At 50.7% G+C, this 17156-nt stretch overlaps 2 pseudogenes; one reads left to right on the top strand and one right to left on the bottom strand.

Annotated features, from left to right (window-relative positions):
- Positions 1-919: 919 nt before the first annotated feature.
- Positions 920-14416, bottom strand: LOC142840833 (X-linked lymphocyte-regulated protein 5C-like; annotated as a pseudogene).
- LOC142841870 (small nucleolar RNA SNORA70) lies at positions 5512-5687 on the top strand (annotated as a pseudogene).
- Positions 14417-17156: the final 2740 nt, after the last annotated feature.

Genomic DNA, 17156 nt, shown 5'->3' on the forward strand with positions numbered 1-17156 from the left:
CAGTGGAAGCATCGCAGGAGGACCCAGTTGTCCTGTCAGGACCCACAGACCCCAGGAAGGAAAGTTACACAAAACGGCAGACGTGGAGAGTACCTACCTCCTCTCTCAGGCCCCTGACTCTGCCCCAACCAGTGTTCTAGGGCTCAGCTACCTTCATCTCCTCTTTTCATTCTCGCCTCTGGCGCCTCTTGCAGCCTGAAGTGGAAGTAAGGCTCCCGAAGTCACCTCACAGGCCACCCTGACCCCTCTCGCTCTGTGGTCCCTCTGTCCTGCTTCAAGAGCTTTTGTCTTCCTGATCCCTCTAAACCACCCCAGGAGCACTGGCACGGTACCCCGAAACCCCCAAAACAAAGAAACAAAAAACCCCCACCACTCACATACAAGCCTCAGCTCTGCTAGACAGCCTCCCTCCACTCAGAGGTTGGCCACGTTTAGTTTGGCCCCACCTCCCAATATAACACTCTCTGATTGGCTGGCCTGATACCCCTTGCTGCATGCGCAGGGGCGGGCCAACATGATGCGCATGCGCCAAGGGGTTCAGCATGCCTAGCTCGACCAGTCACGCCCTCCCCTTGAGGCATCGGCCTCATTTCATTGGGCCCTGGTCACACAGTTAAGCCCATCTTCCTGTGTATATGTCTGTCTCTGATTGGATGCGACTGGAAGGGGCGTATATGTGCCATGGGGGCCAGTGGGTCCGATGAGCTGCTCTCGGGACATGAAACATAAGCACTTACACAGAGAGGTCAGGCGAGACTCCAGGGCTGGGCTGACCTATCAGTCAGAGCCAGGCGTTTACCCTGGGGCACAGCAGTTGAGCAACCTGAGAGGTTCACTGTGCTTTTCTCTCCAAATGGCGCTCTGGTTGCTGATGGCCCGTGGCTGTATCTCAGAGGTCTCAGGTGTTCATCCTGTCCCCGAATAGTACACAGGGGCCAGCTGTTGGATACCGCACGTCCCTCCTCTAACACCCTGTCCGGCTAAGACCTCCCAGGCCCTCTATTTCTCGAACCTCTCCTCTGACGCTCCAGAGGTGTCTAGTCCAGTTCGAGGCTAAGGCCAGACTCAGGCACATCACATCACAGGCCCTCTTGAGCAAGCCTCCCCGGGATCCCCACCATCCAACCCCAGGGGCTGTGGTTCAAGCATTACTTGCCTAAAACCTCACCAGAAGATGCCCTTTCACCCAGTTATTCACTAGGTGATCCTAACCCAACCACATCTTTGAGAGCTTCCTTCCCTTCAGAAACCAGCCACAGATAGTTAGTCCCAGCCTTTCCGATGGACATGCACCCCTTTTTGGCTGGAAGGGCGTGCTCACATGCGAGGCAGGCACAGCATGGTCTGATGAGTACGGTGGCCTATCCAGGCGTGCATGCATGCCTGACGGATGGCCATCAGGCACGTCTCACGATGCACACTCTGCTCCCCAAGGGCTGTAGAGGAAGGTAGTCTCTGATTGCCACGGCTGGAGCCTCACCGTGGAGTCCCTTAATGGTCAGTCACCTTCACCACCCTGATCCAACAGAGTAATCTCAGATACTTATTTCTATTTTTATAGACATGAGGGTCTCATGCAGATAAAGGCCACCTTCCAGAGGATACAGTTAGGTTTGCTGACATAGCACCCATGCGTGGGACCGAAACTTTGTAGTAGGAGGGGGTCGCTAGTTCTTCCTGCCTGCCCGGTAGGCTTAGACCCAAAACAACCACACAGAAACTGTATTAGTTAAATCACTGCTTGGCCCATTAGCTTTAGCTTCTCATTGGCTGACTCTTACATCTCAATTTAACCCATTTGTATTAATCTGTGTATTGCCACGTGGCTGTGGCTTACCGGGTAAAGTTCCCAGCTTCTGTCTCTGGTGGTGGCTCCATGGCATCTTTTTGACTCCACCCTTCTTTCTCCCAGCGCTCAGTTCAGTTTTCCCCACCTAGCTAAGTTATGCCCTGCCATAGGTCCAAAGCAGTTTCTTTATTCATTAATGGTAATCACAGCACACAGAGGGGACTCCCACACCAGCGCTTCAGGTCTTCTCTCAGGCTGTCTTAGTTAGGGCTTCTATTGCTGTGATACAATCCATAACCAAGGCAACAACAGAGAGGAAAGAGTTTATTAGGGGCTTATGCTTCCAGAGTGGTAAGGTCTATAATGGCAGGGAAAGCAGGTGGCACACAGGGCACCTCCCGCTGGAAGCTGGAGCTGAGGGCTCCCATCTCAAACTGCAACCCAGGAAGTCAAGTGAAAAAGGAGGCTTTTGAAACCTGAAGGCCACCCCCCCACACACACACCCCAGCGACATACTTCCTTCCCTCAGCAAGGCCACATCTCCTTAGCCTCTCCAAACAGCCACCAGCCAGCATTGGATTTCAGAGAGGAAGGAAACTAAAGGCAGGAAGGAGACCACAGTCTGGCATCAACAGGTAAGCCTGACTCTGTTTAACCCAAGGACAGGGACTCTCCACCGGATCTATCAATCCCTGCTAAGTCACAATGTAAAGAACCTGGTCTGGGTGACCAGTTTGGGGACGACAATCTATTTCCTCTACCCCTCTGCCGGCCAGCCAACATTGAAAGTAGGCCATTCAACAGAGCAAAATGTTACCCACTTACGCTACTTCACAGTCACGCTAGCTATTGTTGTTCGCGGTGTCCTGCACGTCCTGCCAGTGTGCAAGGGTTAAATCCAAAGGAGCAGAGCAAGTCACTCCCATGTTGTTGGTTATGTTAGTTCCGGGTCTGGGAAGATAGGGAAATATCCCACAAAGGAAGCGAACGAGAATAATCACAAGACAAATTAAGACGACCAGACTCTCAAGGCTTCCTGGAATTCCAGGGGAAGACCATCCTTCCTCCAAGGTGGGAGATGTCGAAAGACACTCCAAGTCAAAGGTATAAATTCCACAGGTGGCTCCCTATCCTCTCCCTCCCCAATTCCGTCCAGAAGCTTCTGAAAGCGAACAGTCAGACCTCAGGGAGAATCTCTCAGGGGTCCCTCCTGGACCCCTAACCCAGTCTAGGGATCGAGACAAAAGGGTGCGATATTCAATAAACATATCATTACACAAATGAAGTACGGACATACGTATGTCCTCGGTTGGCCGGTTCCTATCTGTCCTTGGGGTATGTAGATGAAGCATACTTTGGACATATTTTTAATTGGCCAGTTCTAGGCTATCCTTGAGGCAATGCTCTCCCATATGCTACTGTCTCCTACTAGATGGCCCTTGTCACATATGAAATGTTTTAGCCTAGCCTAAACAGCGTGGTGGAAAGCAATTAGATCAGTCTGACCGGTTTTTCATTTCTCTCATTACCCGCAAAACCTCAGCACTGCATCCCCCAATATCCGATCACCCACCTAGCCATTATCACCCCAGTGCCTTTCTCCTCAGAAAGAGGACATATGGAACCAGTCCCTCTCCTCCCCAAGATTGCATCTCTATGATTGGCTGGGAGAGGGTGTTCCAGCAGGTGGGGCCCAGCACATGCCCACGTGAGTGGTGGGCTTAGCAGGCATAAAGGTGAGCACGGCAGGCTCATGCGTGAGCCGTGACCGAGAGAGGCCTCAGAGACGTGCCTGCATGAGGCAGACCAGGAGAATGTGTGCTCACGAGGGAGGCTGTCCAGCACATAGACGCATGCATGAAGCAGGGACCAACAGGGCCCATGTATTAGATTCGAGGAGGCTTTCCAGGGCGTGTCCCCCCATAAGGGACCTTATCGTGAGGCTTGATTCATGGCTGCAATGCCTTCAGCCACATGAGGGCTATGGTAGTCAGAAGGGGATGCACCTCCATAGTCTCAGATATTTCAATTCTTGTTCCCGAGTTGGTGTTGCTTTTGGGGAGGCTCAGGAAGGGTGGCCTTGTGGGCAGAGGTGTGTCACTGGAGGTGGGCTTTGAGAGTGTAAAGCAGTGGTTCTCAACCTTCCTAATGCTGCAACCCTTTAATACAGTCCCTCGTGTTGTGGTGACCCCAACCAAAACGTCGTTTTCATTGCTACTGCATAACTCTAATTTTGCTACTGTTATGAACAGAAATGGAAATATCTGCATTTTCCGATGGCCTCGGGAGACCCTGTGAGAGGATCATTTGACACCCCACCCCTGAGGGTCTGCAGCCCTCACGTTGCAATCCACGCGTTTAAGGACTCTCAAAAGGTGCCATGTCGAGTTTGCTCTCTCTAGTCCTGGCACAAACGTGAAAGGCTGAAGGGACTCTGGCTAGCTTGAAATTGGTGTGCATGGCTCTGGCAGGCTTTGCCCTTCTCTCCCATTCCCTCTGCCTTGCTGAAGACTGTTAGATGACTTTCCTAAAGCTAGCCACCAAGGTCCATTCACTCATGTGGTCACTTCCTCTTCCTGAGGTTGACTACCAAAGTCCAGCAATCAGAAGCTCCCTTTGCTTCATCTAATGAACATGGCCAATTAAACTTAAACCCCTCATCCTAACACACGCATAGGAGAGAATCCGGTATAAGTCAGGGTTGTTTAGGTGAATAGGACCAATAGAGAAATGTACACACACAGACACAGACACACACACACACAGACACACAGACACACACACACATTCACAGGGTGGCTGGAATTCTTTGAATGCCTTACCCAATTGGGTGCTGGATTGTCCACAAATGGCTTTCTTCATGCCAGACATTGGGATAATTCAGTATCAGCTAAACTGACAAGCTGGAAGCCTCGGCTCAAGGAGAACAAATGATGTAGCTGCAATCCAGGCCTGGAAGCTCCCTGGACTGTAGTTGCTGTGCATCTCCATTAGATGGCTGGAGGCTCTGGAGTCTTGTGGCCATGAGTGATGGTGACGGTACTACATGCTCTAGCTCAGGAAGGATGGAGCTAGGCTGCCCTGGCAGGCTTTCTCTTCTTTAATTCTGCCTGGGCTCCCAGACTACTGCATGGAAAATCCACACCCAGGGAGAGACCTTCCCATTACTCTCCTGGAAATGCGTCCTCTCTGACAATGGTTCTAGAACAGACACACCAGAAGTGAGCGTCCCTAATCTTACCCTAGGCGTCTGTCAGTCCAGCCACGCTGACAACATAGACCAACAAAGACACGCTGCCTTATAGTTAGAGGAGACATTGATAAGCTCAAGGAAGTATCCTGGGTGGCCATCAACACAATACGGCATGAAGAAAATGCTGTGTCACATACAGCATACAGTATTTAACACATACATGACATGGCACATTCGCATGAGGGACGAGCAAAGGAAAGCCTGTTATCCACAGGCAAATGGATGCAACGGGACATCACATAACAGCAAGAGAGCCACGCCAAGTGTCACATGTTCCCTTTTATCTCATAATGAAAACCCGCCCACGGAAAATCCGGGCACAGCAACACTCTTAAACCCTAGAGCCAGCATGTCTGGTATGGAGGACAGACTGCTGGATCCATCTGCAAAGCTCTCTGGCCACTCTGCCTGACAAAATCAGTGAGTTTCATGTTCACTGAGAGACTGTGTCTTAAAAGATAAGGTAAATCTGCAGCCAACTAAGCTGCACGGGAGGTCCCCTTTCTCAGCGGAGCCCGCTGGGCAATGGTTGCCAGCAGCTTCTCACTGGGGCCTGGTGTGCAATGGTTGCCAACAACACACTCGTTCAGAGTGACCTCACCCTGTTGCCTGTATGGGCTCCCTGAAGGGACCTTGGAGACAATCTTCTGAAGGCTCTTCGAGCTCTGACCTCAATGTCACCTCCAATCTAGGCCCCAGACACACACTGGGAATATGCTCGCAAAGACTCAACAAGGAAACACCCAGGAAGATAAATGTCAAATGTACTGAACACAGATTCTCGGGATTCCTTCAAAAGATACAGCACAGGACAAGAGTAAGAGAATGACACAAGAGTCAGACAAACACACACGCACGCACTCGCAGAACTACGTGAGTAAAATTAAACTCTAAAGAGAACACTAGAAAATGCTCGTGGAAACACCCGCCTAAAATACTGAAACTGTAAGTGCCTATGCACACACTCACAGATAAAATATTTTTGACCAAAGGGAAGGGCAGGGATCTTCCAGCCAGTGCTGAATAATGCCAGAAATGAGTCTGGATGTCTTTGGGAAAAGCCAGAGCCCCACTGCAAGCTCTAAGCCAACAGGTGAAGATCTGGCTCTGCCTCGGGAAACATGTTAACAGTCTAGCGCATCTGAGCACGAAAGTAAGAGTTGTGCTCTACTGTATGTCTGAGTGAGCAAGGGGGGGCTGGTTTTCCTGTAAAGGCCCATTTGCAATGCAGTTGGCTCTGTGACCTCATGAATGAATGAAAGCAAGCACGGAAAGGCGGATCCCACCGTTATTTATTTCTTCCTGAAATAAGCAAGGTAACATTCACTTTGGGCAGGTGACAGAGAACCAAAGCAGCCTGTGGTAGAATCAAATGACATTGGCTTCCTGAATGTAACTGGCCCTGCTGGGGAGAATGTCAGGGTCAGGAGGGTCCACCCTTAAATGTTGCTACTCACAGAACTGTTGGGGTTCACTTCATGGTCAACAGAGTCTCAGTCTTATTTCTAACCGACAAAGTAAAGAGAAGGGAGCTGCACTGACTACTACTAAGACCCTCTGGGCAGGGCTATTGCTCCCTGTGCCTCCTCCAGGTGAGCTTCAGAAGGTTTCTTCACAGCTGTCAAGGACCAGGGACTGAAAGTACGTCTCAACTACCGACACATCCTGCTCTTACTGTGGGAAAATAGAGAGTTAGGGGATCATTGTTCCATCTCTGCCCTTAGAAAGCCATCCCGAGGCACACAGCATTACAGACCCACGACTTACACTTTCCATGATAACTCTGTCCTGCGCCTTGGAGATTTGTTTCTTCACTTCACTTTCTTCGCCACCAATGAGAGTTTTGTCATGTTCATGCAAGTCCTTGGCTTTCTGAAAAAAACAAACGAACAAATCTCCACTTGAGTCTGGCTTGACACCTCACCTAATGTAATTTTAAAAGAACCGACTTTGCATTTGCAAAGGATGCTTGTTAGGAATTCAGAGTAAGAACAGTGGCTACTTCAGCACATCTAAAGAGGTACTCCACTTCAGGAAACCTTCCAGTCCTCCATTTTGAGGTGGTATCATTGTGGGACAAGAAGAGCAATGGGACTTTATCTAGAAAATGGGTGGAGATATGTTAAAGGCCTCACGTGGGGCAGACCTGGGAGGCCAGGCATGGGCCCACATTGGAGACTCCCCAAGAATTCCCACACTGGACACCCCCAAGGCTGCCCAGAGGAAGGAGCCATTTGCCATGCCCATAGAATGTGATTTTCACCGAAGAACACACAGTGTGCAATCCCACGACCCTTGGGTCTAAGGAAAGCTCAAGCCAGGACTCAACTCCCTCTGTGCTCTCAAAGGACACTGTAGGGGTGGACACAGAGGAGAAAGAAGTGTGTCGCCCTCTGTCCAGAAAAGGGCAAAACGCCAGTCCAGTCCCTGCCCTATTCCCAGGGTCCAGAGCAGCTTAGGAACAGATGACCTGCACACTAGCTGAACACAGGTAAGGAAGGGGAGCTTGCTGGGCTGGCGGCTGAAGAGGACACAGATGGCAATTGCAAGCAGTAGAAACATTAGGGAAGACAGCGCACATGGTGCTTTCTGGGCACAAAACAGAAGCAAAGCATGGGCAGGGAATGGGAGTCACTTCAGGAGAAGCTGGTACTCTGGGAGCAAAGACAGAGAGACAGAAGTAAGCAGCCAGTGAAGCTTTCAAGAAGGTGTGTGTGTGTGTGTGTGTGTGTGTGTGGTGTGTGTGTGTGTGTGTGTGTGTGTGGTAGAGGGTGTTGTGAGGAGGACACAGGAAACACAGAGAACAAAGCAAGAAGCCCACTGGGAAATCTGGGAGAGGGAAAGGCCGTGTTTCAGGATAACAGTCTCTCAGAGGCAGAGCTGAGGACTAGGAAAGGAGGGAAGCCTGGGTGGAGAAGCAGAGGGAGAGCGAGAGAGGCAGAAGAAGGAGCACAGGGCAGAAGGGACCACCTGGGAAGCCAGAGAAACCCAGTCACAAGACTCCCTCTGAGCTACTGCTGCTGCTCACACTGAGCACCCACAGTTAGAAGTGAGCCTTTCTGGGTGGCTCTTCCAACAGGCTCCCAGGCAGTACTCAGCTGCATTAGAGCTGCATGTTCCCTTTCTTAAGCTCTTCCTAAAGGCCTAGATGTATGTAGGTGGCTTTCAAGGTCTTGAATACTAACTTGTATTTCTGCGTGCATGGGGGTGCAGGGGAGTGTGCATGCACGTGTGTTTGAGTATGGCAACCAGAGGTCATAAAAAATTCAAAGTGATTTCCTTCACGCATACATGTTTGCAAGCATACATGAGCACTCGGGAATCCCTGAGCCTTCCAGAACCCCTCACCACATCAAGTTTTGAGGCAGGGTCTCTCACGAAACACGAGGCTTTACAGTTTGACTGTTCTGGTGGTCCCACAAGCCCCAGGGATCCTTTTGTCCCTACCCTCACCACTCTGGGCTTATAGGCACATTCCTAGAGTACACAGGGGTGCTAGGAATATTCACTAGGGTACCAACAGGGGTACTCACACTTGCTCAGAGAAGACAGACCTAGCTTCTCGCCAGCATCCTGAAAACATTCAATTTACTATGACACATGGAGCACTTTAGATAGGGCATCTGAGTCGGGTCTGAGGAGAGATCTTTCACAGAGCATTTTAAAGAGAGCATCAAAAAGAATTCCCATTGAAGGGCTGCTTCAATCCCTGGATATACAGAGGTCACTTAGGACCTGGAGCTTCAGCAAGGGTAGAACTGCCAGCTCGCAGTTCAAAGAGGATTAACCCTCTACCAGTTTTTTCAATTCCCACATCTCTTGGGGAGATGCTGAAACGCATGACCACCAACACTGGAGAACAATGCTAATGTCGGAAGACTATAAATGTATGAAAGAAAATAAAAGCTACCCTTGCCCATTGTGTATTTCACTGATCTGTCCAATCCAAACAGTCAGAGAAAACCAGAAGGATCCCCAGACGTGCCAATCTCCATCGCAATGTCACAGGAGGTCCATAACTCATCACTGCGATGCACTGCGATCCCCTCTAAGCAGAGCTCTCATCACCAGCTCCTGTGCTAGAAAGCTGCCCCCAACACTGTCATCGGCTTTCCAGGTCAAACAAACCTTAGCATCGCTCCTAGGTGTGGGGAAAATTTTCCCAAGAGAGTGTGATCATGCTCTGCAAAACTAATTACTTCTCCCACAAGCTGAGAAAGGGCCAATCTGTCTTCTCCTTTTATAGACACGTGGCATGGCATAGGGGTGTGTTCTGTTGACAAGTGCAATCTACCAGACCTTCAAAAATGTGTCACGTAAATCTTTAGCGTTTCCAATCATGGTTTCGTTGATCCCCTATAGCTTTCTGTAAAATCTTCATCTGCTTCCAAGTTATAAGCTGAAACGTAGGAGAACAATGACAAAATGTCAGTACAAGGGAACATCCAACCCTGCTGCCAGTCACAGAAATCGCTTCCCGTGATGTTTTGTGTGCTGACATTTCAGGAACGCGTTTGAAGACATGCCCTTCAGTGCCAAAAGCAACATAACAAGACCTGACCTGTCACAGAGGGAGATAGTCCGTCTAGCTGGTGCAAAAATACTATAAAATCATTATTCAGTTTGAAATTAACATAAGCCCCACCTCATCTGTGGATTCCCACCTCACTCACCAAAATTAAGCACAAAACGTTCCTTTGTTTATTCATAAAGTATTTTTAAGACACCGAGGGCACAGACTAGCTTCCAAGGAATCCCTTCTCCCAACACCCCCCAAAAGTTCTTCATCAATCAGTCATTCCCCGGAGTGTGACATCATTCCATCAACTTTATTATCGACCTAGTTAGAAGGTCAGGGAAGACAAATAGCAAACATACTGCAGCTCCTGTGCAAACATTCCACAGCAACATGTCAAAAACTGCAAGCACTCGATACACAAAGTCTAGAAAGGCAGGGATTCTTCACGGCTCTGCTTTCACCCTCCTAGGAAACTGAGGCAGGGAGGTGACTTATTTTCTGAGCTTTCATGAGGAGCAAGCAGCAGGACTATGGATGCATGACAATCAGTGGGGTCCGGAGAACATGCTCCTCACCGCCAGACTGGAATCTGTCTCCATCTCCCTCAGATTCCAGGCTCTGCTTCCCTACTTTTGGAAGTCAGCATCTTTGGGAGTACCGCCCTGTCCTCCATCAGGATGAAAGACTCCTCAAAGACAGCACTACTCTGTGTCCATGAACACTTAGCTACCTCTGAACTCTAAGCCTCCCCCTGCTCTGCCACAGCCACAGGGACTGCTCTCACTCTGCCTCCCTCGTCACTGTGTCAGAAGTCTACCTGGGACCGCACCCTCACCCTGTCCTGCACCTTTGGCATCTGCACTGCAGGGATGGTATAGCTTTCCCTCTGAGCACCCATCCCTTCTCCTGCGCTCTCCAAGCAGTGCCTACTCCTCCTCCCTCCTATGCTGGCTCCTAAGCCATGACCACACCACCCCTCCACAGAAAAAGAAGCAAGCTGGAGAGGACGGCCAGTCTCTCGGGGACACAAGCACCACCCTCCCTGTCTCCCTATGCTCATGTCCTGTCCTGTCCTGTTAGGTCCCTTTCCATGGCGATATGCAGCCACATCGAAGCATCAAAGCCCTGCCACTTCGGAAACAGACAAGGTGGCTCTATTCCAAGCTAAGAGCGACACTCACAGCGAGGTAATCTTCTTGCTTAATTGAACTCTCCACATCGTCCAGCCACCCCTGATGCAGCGACTCAAACATCTGGGAGTGCATGGCGTGAAGCTCTTGCCTGTGAAACACAGTCACAATTACTGAGCGCTGTCACGCTGTGTGAGGCTACGGCAAGGACGCACACACTTCACATTTTGAGACAAGAGCCAGGCGCAAAAGAGAAAGGGGACATGAATTAAACTGTCCCCTGAGAGGCGGAAATATCACTCTCGTCCCAGAAGAACTTGTCTTAATTTGCTACCACCGGTGTCATCACTTTGTGCGTCTTCCCTCTCGCATGCCGAGGATGCTCGGAGGCATACGTTTCCCAAGATTGCATTTCCGGTTTAAAATTAGATTCATCTTCCCTTCCCCTTATGGAGTAACCTAGAGATCCTGAGAGCCCAAGTCCGTGTACTGAAGGCAACATACCCTTCATCTTCTCAGAGTCACATACACAAAGAGTGCACAGAACCATTTCCCCACGCGGGGACGACGATTTACCAAAGAGAGCACCGATGGCACATCCTAAAAGGTACAGTTTTGAGGACCACAGAGGCCTGGCCTTCCTCACAGGACATTATCTGTATTGTCATCTGAGAAGTGACGAACTGTTCTCTTACCAGTCCTGCTGCAGCTAACACACCTGAGCGGCATAAACGAGGGGGGCGGTCCTCCAGCTATGGACAGGACTAGCTCACAGAGAAAATGCAGTGCTACCTAGGTCCCATTAGCGACTCCACTCAGCAGTGTCACAATGGCAGGCGGGAGTGACTTTGGAAGGAAGAGCGAAAGCTGTACAGGTTTCCTTTACAGAGGGTCGGTCACAACTTTACCTTGACTTCTGCTGCGCTTTGAAAATACTGTGGAGGTTTGCATTCAGGATTCTGAAAGAGGCATGTATATCCTTTTCAAACTGCTTCCTCTTTGCCAGGAAGGACCGGGTAATGTCCCCTAGTCGACAAAGGAAATGGTATCACTTTAAATCAAATATCAACAGGAAGAGGCGCTCTTTCATCCCTGACATACCACCTACACGGTAACAGGAAGGAGTATGTACAGATCTGGTGCTCATTTTGTTCTTTGTTCTATTTTTCTTTTCTTAAATTTTAGAGCGCCTCTTGTGTAGGCCAGGCCGGTCTCAAACCTGAGAGGTAGCGAGCACGACCTCCTGTTCTGGATTCTCCCCCCTCTACCTCCTCTGTGCTAGCAATACAGAAATGGGGGCATCGTGCTTTGACGAGTGACCAGCACTGACAAACCGTTTTCTGGAAACCTCAAAAACCAAGAAGTTCATTTGTACCACAAAGAAGGAATGCTGTCGGACATCCTTGCTTGCATGAACTGACTCTATACACCGGCAAAGAATTGACGATGTCTCTCTTGTAATGCTGTTTTAGGGTCACCTACACAAGTAATAAAAAAAGCTGTCTCAGCTTGAGGGGCGTGTGGTACTCTGACTAGTTACCGTGGACGACAGACCACAAGCTAGTGTGCATGCGTGACGCTGATGTTCGTTCGCAAGCCATGACACTCTTCTTGCCGTGCCTCGGCCTGGCTGCCTTCACCATTCCCTGACAGGCTCACGGGTGTGTATGGCCTAAATGCTGCTCTCCAAGCCTTTCTTGGGCAGGGGTTCCTGGAGGACGGCAACTTTGGAAAGCCAGAAAAGTGACTTATTTCACGTGAAAAACAGCTCAGAAATGCCACATACCATTTGTGCAGTAAGATAAAAGGCAGAGATCAACCTGCTTGCCCATCATCTCCATTGCAATGCAGGAAGCAGGACACTCTCCCCCCAGCCCCCCGCCTCAGTGACAGCTGCAACATCCCCCTGTTCAGAGCAGCTAGTGAAAAGTTAAGCTAAAGGTAGCCCCTAGATGACAATGGCAATTTACTCTTCCAATAATTAATAATAATGATGATAAAAATTCATCCCCTGAGCGACAGAACTGTTAACAGACTCCTGTTGTCCTGCTGACAGGCGACCACGGTCTCACCACGCTTGAGTTGTAGGGTCGGAAAGAAAGCTCCTGGACTAGCAAGACCTGCTCAAACACACCTTTGAAATCCCGTATCCTCTTCTGAACAGGGTCCCTGTGGAAAATGCACACAAGAATCCTTAACTGAGGACAAACATCCTAACTTCGCTCTGAAGTAAAGGCAGGCAAGGCACGCGATTTCGGAGAGACCATCACTCATGTGAGGCAAAGTCGGATTTGCCTCTCCCGGGTCAATGGTCTTATTCCTTTATTCAGGTTTTCACTGTGAACCAAAGAGCTCACTGCAGATACATATGGGCACACGGTTAAGGGTTACTTACTGGAGCGTTGGTGACTCAAAGTCAGCCATATCCCCAGGAAACCAACCTCAGGCTGGGTGCTGGATGACTCATGAAAACTGCATCCCTGGCCTTCCCAGCCCAACTGCACTAGGCGCCACAAAGAGTCTCCTCTCTGCAAGCAGCGGCTTTGTGTTATGTTGTGACAGCCTAGGGGTTTGTATACTACATGTTGACCGGAGCCCATTGACTGTACAGCACTGACGGGTTTCATAAAGGTGTGCCTAGCCGTCTTACCTGAACTACAGCCATATTCACTCTCCTCCTTCCTCAATCCCATCCCACTACTTACTCCTCCTCTATTACCCAGCAGTGTCTCTTCAACCTTCATGCCACGTGACCACACTCCACCTCCAGAGTCGGCCTCCACTCCTCAAACCTTCCCCTCTATTGGCCATTGCCTGCCTCTCCCCAGTCTCCCTTCTGAGTTCGGGTGATATCATTTTATGGACCTATTTATAATCTGGGATCCTCAAATGAGAGAAAACAGCTGACTGTCTTTTCTGGTGCTGGCTTATTTCACGAAACACTAAACTCTCCGTTTGTAGCCGTCTCCCAGAAAAGAGCAGACGTTTCTGCACAAAACCACACTGAAACTACCTCCTGGGTCAGGCCAAAGTTGCTTTAAGACATCACCTGGCCTCCTGCACGGTTGATCCTGAGGAACAGCTGCCCATCTCACTGGTATCAGCCGCCGGATTGTTTGCTGCACCGAGAAGAAAGGAAAAACCTTTGTGAATGAAGTGTGCTGTTCTCATGGTCGCACGTGGGAAACAGCTTCAGTCTGGGGTCCACAGAGTCCATCGCCGAGGGCAGTTTGAAAGTACTCTTCCAGGAACTCATGACCCACCCCAGTCCCACCCAGGTGAAATTCAACTAGGCCTGAGTCTGGGGACAGCAGGTACTTGTGTTTGTACAAGCCTTGCAAGGAAAACCACCGTGGCCCACGGGTTCTTCAGAGGCCTGTTGGCCAAGGCCAACTCCCTTGCAACCCAGACACGGGGAAGAACATCGGGTGGGGACAGAAACCCAGAGCGTGCTTGAGAATCACTTCTCAGCACGCGAATCCCCACACCCACACCTGGAACTCCGTGGAAAGACCCAGTGAGTACTAGGCCACCCCGGTGCTCTACCCATCAAGGAGTAGCAGAATGTCCCCCCTCGGTTAGGATCCCCCCCACCCATAAACCCCATATCAGTTGTTACCGGGGGTGACTCCACCTGGGTTCTGCAAGTCATCTGGTGGGAGATTCTGATCAACCCTAGGGCGCTTGGCACTTCTCTCTGTATGTTTCTGCTCCTGGCTTAACATGGCTGGGGCTCTGCGGGGCTGGGGACGACTCCTGAAATGTTGGTGCACACATACAGTAAAGACACCGAGAAGAATGTCGTGGTCGCAATGGAAACAGGTACCCGGACTGCACAGGCTGTGGCCATGAGTCCTGGCACTCTCCGTGCTGCAGCCAAGAGGAAGTAGGAGGATGACACCGATATCCCGCAACATCCAATCACATTCTGTCCCAATTTTCTGTCTGGATGCAGAGCTCTCCACAGCCCTGTAGCCCTCAGTCTCGGCCCTTTCTGCTGACTTCTTGCCCCCAGGATAGGACTGCTTGGGCTGGCCCCCAAACCAAGTGGCCATTAACCCAGACACCAGCCCACTGACGGCCAGTGGGGGTCACTGGACCCAAGTCCCTGCACTTCACGCTCGAGTCCTGCTGAACACTCAGCTGAAATCCCTACCCACTCTGAGTCTGCATGTCTCAGAAGCAACACATGAACTCCATTATCCTTGAAGGACCCAATGGAGGCAAATGCAGAGGTTCGCCAATATACCCACGCACAGTGAGTGACACACAGCCTGTAAGCGGGCATGAGGCCCCTGTGCTCACAGAGAAGCACTATGGGAACTAGGAACGGTAAGCACCCAGGCTTGTCTCGTCAACAGAAGGGATGCCTACGTCTGTTCCCACCAGAAGACCTGGAGAGGATGCTGTTATCAGTCTGGTGATTTGTGCTGCCTGCAGAGCCAGGCCACACCCGGATCTCCCAGATTATTATGTTTGACTCTCCCTCCCTAGACCTTCAACTTTAGTTTGGTTTCTCGGTCAACAGAGCCCATTCTTAGGGGAGATGGCCCATGGATATTACAGCCTGGTGACCTCAACGGTATCCGCGTGACTGAGCCACACCAGACCCCAGGTCCCTAAGCTATAGCACCCATCTTCATGGTAGAGGTCACATGTACGTTGCAACAGAGTTTCTATGTAGTCAGGCCTCCATATCCATCCTGAACATGTTACTGAGATCATCGTTACCAGAAATTTTTTCCCCCAAATTGTGCTTTATTTAATCGTGTCAAAAACAACCCGCCTGTGGTCAGTCTCTAGAAGTTTGAACCAACATCCGCTAAATAACTAAGGTATCTGCAGACAGATTTCATTTTGATCTCGTGTGGATCGTTACTCTTTTCACCGTGGCATTTGTAGGGAGCCCCATGACGATCCACACCCCTCTGTGATGAAGTGCAGCCCCCGGGGGCCCTTCTATTTGCACCTCGACAAGTCACCTCACAGGCCAAGTTTGGATCTACCAGGCACAAGCCTGATCACCTCCGCACACTCTGACACAGTTTCTCTTTGAATAAGCAGTCACCCACCAAGAGGAGCCTACTCCAAGACCTTTCCCTCAGAAACCTCGTTCTCTTTAGAGGAAGGTAACACCTACCATTGCCTGCCTCCACAAGCATGCTTTCCTACTAGCTGGAACAACTCCTGTGCATGAGAAATGCCTCGCATGTGGGCCCAGCTGGTGCACAGACACGAGGAGAGTGTGTGTGTTTGTCTGTGTGTATGCGTGTGTGTGTGTGAGTGTGTGTGTGTGGCAGAGTGGGGGTGGGGCAGTGCCTGGCGTGTGTGGTAGGTGATACAGCACCAAGTACTGTGGATCCATGCTGACTCTGATTTTGGAACCACCAGATCTTCAGAAGAGGGACCCACACAGATAACGTGACCACACTTCAGCCACACTTCCCTGAGAGTTCTCTTCCCTTGGGAAGCTTGTCCCACCTGATTGGGCCCCACATCCCCGAATGGGATGATGTGTGATCAGGTGGAGAAGCATGCAGGCATGCATGGATGAGCCTGCTGCAAGGAGCTAAAGGACTAGACCCATGCAAGTAAGGAAGCTTGTGTGTTGACCTGGACTTGAAGGTGCACACGACTGGTCCGGGAACTGCAGTAACGGGGGCTCGAAGGGACAGGACTTCCTTCACCAGAACACATGTTGTCCTGTCCATTCCTTCAGGGCCCTGCGGTCCTGACAGAGCTTTCTCAGATCTCCCCTCTGTCCTTGATTGCAGTCTCATGCAGAAGGGAGGCTCCAGACATCACCTCAAGGGCCACCATGGCGGGCCCTAGTGATCAGTCACTCGCCAAGGTGGACCTGCTTCACCACCATCCTCTGAGACTGTCCTTCCACTCGAGGGGGATCACACCTAGTTCGTCCTCACTTCCTGAACCTAAGAATCCCTGATTCTGGAAGAGCGGAAAGGAGGGTAGGCAAGGGTCTAACCAATGCTCTTCCACTTCCATGGTAAGGTTCACCTAGAAATCATGTCTAGGGACTCTGGGCTTGCAGTCACAGATGGCTGAAACGGGACCCCACTATCGAGGGTGGGAAAGGCCCAGAGCACCTCCTCTTTTCAGTGTGCCCGCCCGTCTAGCTCTCTGCCCTGGACCAATCTGGAAAATGCCCAAGAGGTACAAAAGGTGCCTCCTGGAAGGTCCCTAGAGCAGCAACAAGGAAAACTGCCCTGCTCAGTGCCCTCAGGCCGTGAGGCTTCAGCACAGCTTTCTCAGACTGCTCAATCTGGCCTCCTCCAGTCACATTCAGAAGCGAGGCTCTGGACATCACGGGCTCTCCTGGAGCCCCATACCTTGTCACAAACCTAGGAGGACAAGATTCACGTTGATCGCCACAGACCCTCCTTACCCACGAAGGTGCGTCACACCTAGCTAGGCCCACGGGGCAATGACACATACGTGACTTGA

This window comes from Microtus pennsylvanicus, chromosome X (assembly GCF_037038515.1).
Source record: "Microtus pennsylvanicus isolate mMicPen1 chromosome X, mMicPen1.hap1, whole genome shotgun sequence".
Lineage (NCBI taxonomy): Eukaryota > Metazoa > Chordata > Mammalia > Rodentia > Cricetidae > Microtus > Microtus pennsylvanicus.